Source organism: Phocoena phocoena, chromosome 20 (assembly GCF_963924675.1).
Source record: "Phocoena phocoena chromosome 20, mPhoPho1.1, whole genome shotgun sequence".
NCBI lineage: Eukaryota > Metazoa > Chordata > Mammalia > Artiodactyla > Phocoenidae > Phocoena > Phocoena phocoena.
The window spans coordinates 55,430,535-55,436,534 of NC_089238.1; positions in this window are offsets into that span (position 1 = coordinate 55,430,535).

Genomic DNA, 6,000 nt, shown 5'->3' on the forward strand with positions numbered 1-6,000 from the left:
TTGGCTGTGTTGGGTCTTCGTTGCTGCATGCGGGCTTTCTCTAGTTGCGGTGAGTGGGGGCTACTCTTTGTTGCGGTGCATGTCTCATTGCAGTGGCTTCTCTTGTTGTGGAGCACGGGCTCTAGGTGCGCAGGCTTCAGTAGTTGTGGTGCATGGGCTCAGTAGTTGTGGCATGCGGTCTCAGTAGTTGTGGCTTGTGGGCTCTAGAGTGCAGGCTCAGTAGTTGTGGTGCATGGGCTTAGTTGCTCTGCGGCGTGTGGGATCTTCCCGGACCAGGGCTTGAACCTGTGTCCCCTGCATTGGCAGGCGGATTCTTAACCACTGCGCCACCAGGAAAGTCCCCAGCACCTTGCTTTTTTTATACAGTCTGACAACCTCTGCCTTTTAATTGGCGTGTTGAGATCAGTTATGTTTAAAATAAATAACATCATTGGGTTAAAACCTGCCATCTTGCTCTTTGCTTTCCATTTGTCTTATCTTTTGTTACTTTTTTATCATTTTTTCTTCTCTTCTTTTAGATCAATTGCATAGCTTGTCTGATTCTAATTTACCTCTTTTATTTACTTGTAGATATTTAGAAAGTTAAAGTTTCATTAGGGATGTACAGAAAGTAGCCATTTTCCCTAAAATAATGAGACCAGTCATGAGACAATTAATTGGTTAAGGAAAAGGTCAATGATAATAAAAATGCATATTTGGGTTTGCCTCTGGTTACCAGTAGGAAACAGAGTAAACCTACCCCAGAAGCCAAGTGCCTTTTATTCCCCAAGCTCACAGGTGTGGTGTCTATGGTTTGAGTTGTCAAAGGAGCAAGATGGAGAGTTCTGGAAATTTGGGAGAAGTGAGGTGATGGCTAAAAGCCCAGCCCGCAGCAATGACGAGCTCACCTCGGCTCCCCTTTTCCCTGTGGTTTTCCTCCCTTCCCTTGTGCTAAGCGTCTCTCTGCAGAGCTGCGTGTTCCATGCTCCAAAATGTCCCTGGCCACAGCATACCTCTGACTAGTGTTTTCCAGTAATTGCGAAGTCCAGCAATTACTCTTGGGTTGGCTGGCGTGTCTCTCCAGTGCATCGGTTTTAGGGCATATTTTGGTGACGGGCGTGAGTGACAGCGCACCAGGCACCACACTCAGAGCTTTGTCTACATCAGTTCATCTGCTCCTTCCAGCAGTACTGGGAGGTCCCCGCTGTCATTAGCCCCACTTTGTGGGTGATGAAACTGAGGCTCCAGCCCTTCCAGCAGAGGCTGGAATTCATGTCTGGGCTGTCCACCCATCAGAACCCATGCTCTGAAGCCCGGAGCTGTCCCCGAGAGGGCCCGTTGTGCTCGGATCTCCCATTTTTGTCTGTTCTCCCCCACGGGTGAGATGAACAATAAAATGTTTAACAGGGCCTTCTGAAACATCTTCCCCTTAGGAATCAGCCCTGTGCTGGTGCTGAGCAGACAGAGGGAACGAGACATGGTCTTTGTCGTAGAGATGCTGTTGCTGGCGTCACCTGGCTTGCACAACTGCAGGTAGCTGGGGATGGGGGTGGGGATCACCTGATCTGTGCCAGGTTCCGCTGGGCTTGCCTCCAGGCGGCAGGTTGGATCCCGTTCCAGCTCCCACATCTTTGTTCTGTGCCCAGTCCCCCAAGTGTGGCCTGTTCTCCTTGTGGCCATCATAGAAGCCCTTTGAACAAAGAAAGTGGTCAAACATGGCTAAGTTCAAAGCCAGGAGATGGGGCGTAATCTCTGCCCACCAGCCACGCAAGCCCCCAGGCCATGGGGCCGCAGAACAGTCTTCCAGCCTCGTGACGAATCAGTAATTCAGTTGATTCCATTTACTTCATCCGTTTTGACAGGTGAGTAAAGTAAATTGCATGATAAATGCAAGAAAAGAGGAAGCACAAGGTGCCGCTGAGGAGGACAGTGGCCTAAGCACCGGTGACCTGCCAGCCGTCTGTCTTCACCGAGGAGGTAGCATTTGCGCTGGGTCGTGCGAGGCGGGAGCTCCCCAGGCGGAGGGGGTAGAGCATGTACCAAGGCCCAGGGGCACAGAAGGGCCCTGTGGGCTCAGCGGCAGGAGGCGGAGGCATGGGCGGCTGTGTGTGAGGGGAGGCGCGGGGAAGAGGGCGCAGGGCGGGAGGGGACCCCGGAAGGCAGCCAGGGACGAAGCTGGAGTGTCTTGGTCAGGCCTGAACGTTCAGATGACAGTTCTGGCCACAAAGTGGGGAAGAGAGGAGGCACAGCAATAATGACTATCGTTTACAGGTTTCTAAAGAAGTGCTGGGCACTTTGCGTTTAAACCTCACAACAACCTCATGGCATCTGTATTATTATTATTGGGGGGGGGGTGTTAGCTTTTAATTTTTTATTTTTTGGCCGCTCTGCTCGGCGTGTGGGATCTTACTTCCCCAACCAGGGATGGAACTTGTGCCCCCTGCATTGGAAGCGCAGAGTCTTAACCACTGGACTGCCAGGGAAGTCCCCCGTATTATTTTTTTTAGCATACAAATCAATGCGTTTTAACTTATTGTAAAGTCTTTCCTCACTGGCCAGGCTTGACGAGCGGGAGGCTTGAATGTGCTCACCTCTAGGGGAAGGGAAGGGTCATCTCTTAATGCACTGTGTGATCCCATTTACAGGACCTGCTGGAACAGGCAAAGCTGGGGGAGGTGGGAGGGGGGTGGGAGGTGAGGGAGGGCCCAGGGCTGACTGGGGAGGGGCATGAGGTGGTGGAAACCTTCTACCTGTGATTGTGGTTGTGCGGTATAGACGTTTGTTGGAACTGGTTGAGCTCTATTTGAAGTCGACCTCCTATAGGTTTGATTTTAAAACGCCTCTGCGTCCCCCTGCTGGTGGGTTTGGGTCAGTGTGGGCGCCGCTAGTCAGTGGAGGGGGATCATATGAGAACACGCAGATACCCCTTCCTCTTTCGTGTTTCGGGGTACCTGGCCTTTCCCCTTCTCAGCTGAGGCTTCTGTCTGCCTCTGGGGGAACAGGGATGCTTCAGGAGCTCAGCATGAGAGAGGAGTCGGAGTCTAGCTTTTAGAGTTCTTACTGAGATCAGAGGCCTGAAAATGGACACCGGTAAAGACAAAGGTTTTCTAAATCCCTTTAGCGCCCACTTATGCGTCAAGAGCCAGGCCTGTTATCACCAAAAATTCTACAAATAACAAATGCTGGTGAGGGTGTGGAGAAAAAGGAACCCTCCTACACTGTTTGTGGGAATTTAAGTTGGTGCAACCACTGTGGAGAACAGTATGGAGGTTCCTTAAAAAACTGAAAATAGAACTGCCATGTGATCCAGCAATCCCACTCTTGGGCATATATCCAGAAAAGGTGAAAACTCTAATTCAAAAAGATACATGCGGGCTTCCCTGGCGGCTCAGTGGTTAAGAATCCGCCTGCCAATGCAGGGGACGTGGGTTCGAGCCCTGGTCTGGGAAGATCCCATATGCCACAGAGCAACTAAGCCCGTGCGCCACAACTCCTGAGCCTGCATGCCACAACTCCTGAAGCCCGTGCGCCTAGAGCCCCTGCTGTGCAACAAGAGAAGCCACCACAATGAGAAGCCCGCGCACCGCAACGAAGAGTAGCCCCCACTCGCCACAACTAGAGAAAGCCTGCATGCAGCAGCAAAGACCCAACACAGCCAAAAATAAATTAAAAAAAAAAAAAGGTACATGCACCCCAGCGTTCATAGCAGCACTATTTACAGTAGCCAAGACATGGAAGCAACTTCAGTGTCCGTCGACAGATGAATAGATAAAGGAGATGTGGTACGTATATACAATGGAATACTACTCAGCCATAAAAAAGAATGAAATCATGCCATTTGCTGCAACATGGATGGATCTAGAGATTATCATACAAAGTGAAGTAAGCCAGACAAAGACAAATAGCATATGATATCACTTATATGTGGCATCTAATAAACGTGATACAAATGAACTTATTTACAAAACAGAAACAGACTCACAGGCATAGAAAACAAACTTATGGTTACTAAAGGGGAAAGGGTAGGGGGGAGGGATAAATTAGGAGCTTAGGGTTAGCAAAGACACGCTACTATATATGAAATAAACAAGAAGGACCTACTGTATAGCACAGGGAACTATACTCAATATTTTTTAATAACCTATAATCAAAAAGAATCTGAAAAACAGTATATATATAACTGAATCACTTTGCTGTACACCTGAAACTAACACAACATTGTAAATCAACTGTACTGCAATTAAAAAAAAAACGCATTGAATTTGGCCTCCAAGCTGATTAGCAGCCATAGGGGAGTAAAATTCAGGGCTTCGTGAAAGGGGCATCCTTGCAACACACGAAGGTGGGAAATCCTTCATTCCCAGCTCCAGCCGGGTGAGGGGGGAATGAGAAAGAAACGGGGGTGGCGAAGTGCCCTGGGATGTCCCCCTGGGTGCCCCCTCCGCCAGAGCTGAGGGAGGGAGGGAGATTAAGGGGGAGGCTGAAAGCAGAAGGACTTAGAGCCACCCCCAGTGCAACGTGGAGGGGAGACCACCGTGCACCGGGCGAGCTCCAACATGGGGCAGCGCCGTGGGCCCAGGCTGCTGCAGTGACCTGGCTAGGAGGGAGTGGCCGGAGCTGAGCCCAAGCTTGCTGGAGTGTGTTGAAGGTGCCCGCTAAAAAGCTGTGTCCACGCGCCAACCCCCAGAATGGCGAGTGTGACCTTGTTTGGAGAAAGAGTCTGCAGATGTGATCAAGTGGTCTTGTAGCAGATCTCAAGATGAGATCATCCTGGATCACCCAGGTGGGCCCTCACTGCAACGACCAGTGTCCCTCTGAGAAGAGGAGAGGCTGTGTGAGGATGGAGGCAGAGGTTGGGGTGATGCAGCCACAGGAACGAACGCCTGAGCCCCCAGAAGCTGGAAAGGGCAGGAAGGATTTTGCCCACACTTTGATTTTAGACTTCTGGTCTCCAGAACTGCAAGAAAATGGATTCCTGTTGTCTTAAGCCCCCCTGTCTGTGGTCATTTGTTCTGGCAGCCCCAGGACACTAATCTTGGCTCCTGTGTCTCGTAAAAGGATCTGGGGGTTGGGTGGGTTCCCCTCCCCTCCCCCGAGAAAACCACAAAGACCCTAAACTTTCCTCCCACCCCAGGAGGCATCACAGGAAGGAGAGAGTCAAGGAAGAAGCAGCCGTGAGAGGCTCTGGGTGGCGCATCTCAGATTAGTGACCTGAGACTTTTCGAATGAGCAGAGATGCTCTCAAGTGAGAGAAACTGAGATACTGCTTATTGTCAAGTCCGAGTACCACTTCCCACATCACCTCCAACCACCCCGTTTTAGAAAATAGAGACATACCTCTGAGCCCACGTGTGAGCGTAGCTGTCTGTCCCACAGGGATGAGAAGTGCACGGAGGAGCAGGACAGCGAGGGGAGATGCCGAGGATGCCTGGAGTCTCTGCCCGCGGTCTCAGCCACGGTTACGTCCAGTCTGGTCCGAGCTTCTGCGGGCGTCCTGGGGCTCCCCCAGTGGTGGAGGGTGGCTGCTGCCCACGGGGATGAAGGCTGAGCCTGGCCCCTGTCCGACTTTTGCATCTGGAAAGTGTTACTTGATTGCTTGAAAAATAACCAGGCGAACCCGGGTCATTTCCGGTGAAGAGGCTCTAAAGCGGCACCTCTGGAGCCAGCTGACTCAGGGCTGAGCCGAGTGCTGTGTTGTGCGAGCCGCGCTGCCTGGAAGCCGTTCCCTGCGTTGCAGCTGACTCACAGTTGTTTCCCCTTTGAGGGGCAGCACGGGAGCCTGTGGCCCAGCTTCATGACTGCCCGGATGCCCTTTTGAAGTCACAGCGAATCATGGATCAGTGTTAGTGTCCTCTGGCTGCTGTAATAAGTGAACCAAACCTTAGAGACTTAAAACAGCATATAAATCAACATAAATCTATGGTCTTGCAGGCCTGCAGGTCAGAAGACTAAAATGGGTCTCACTGGACTACAGTCAGGGTGTAGCAGGGCTGGTTCCCTCTGGAGGTTCCAGGAGAGAAT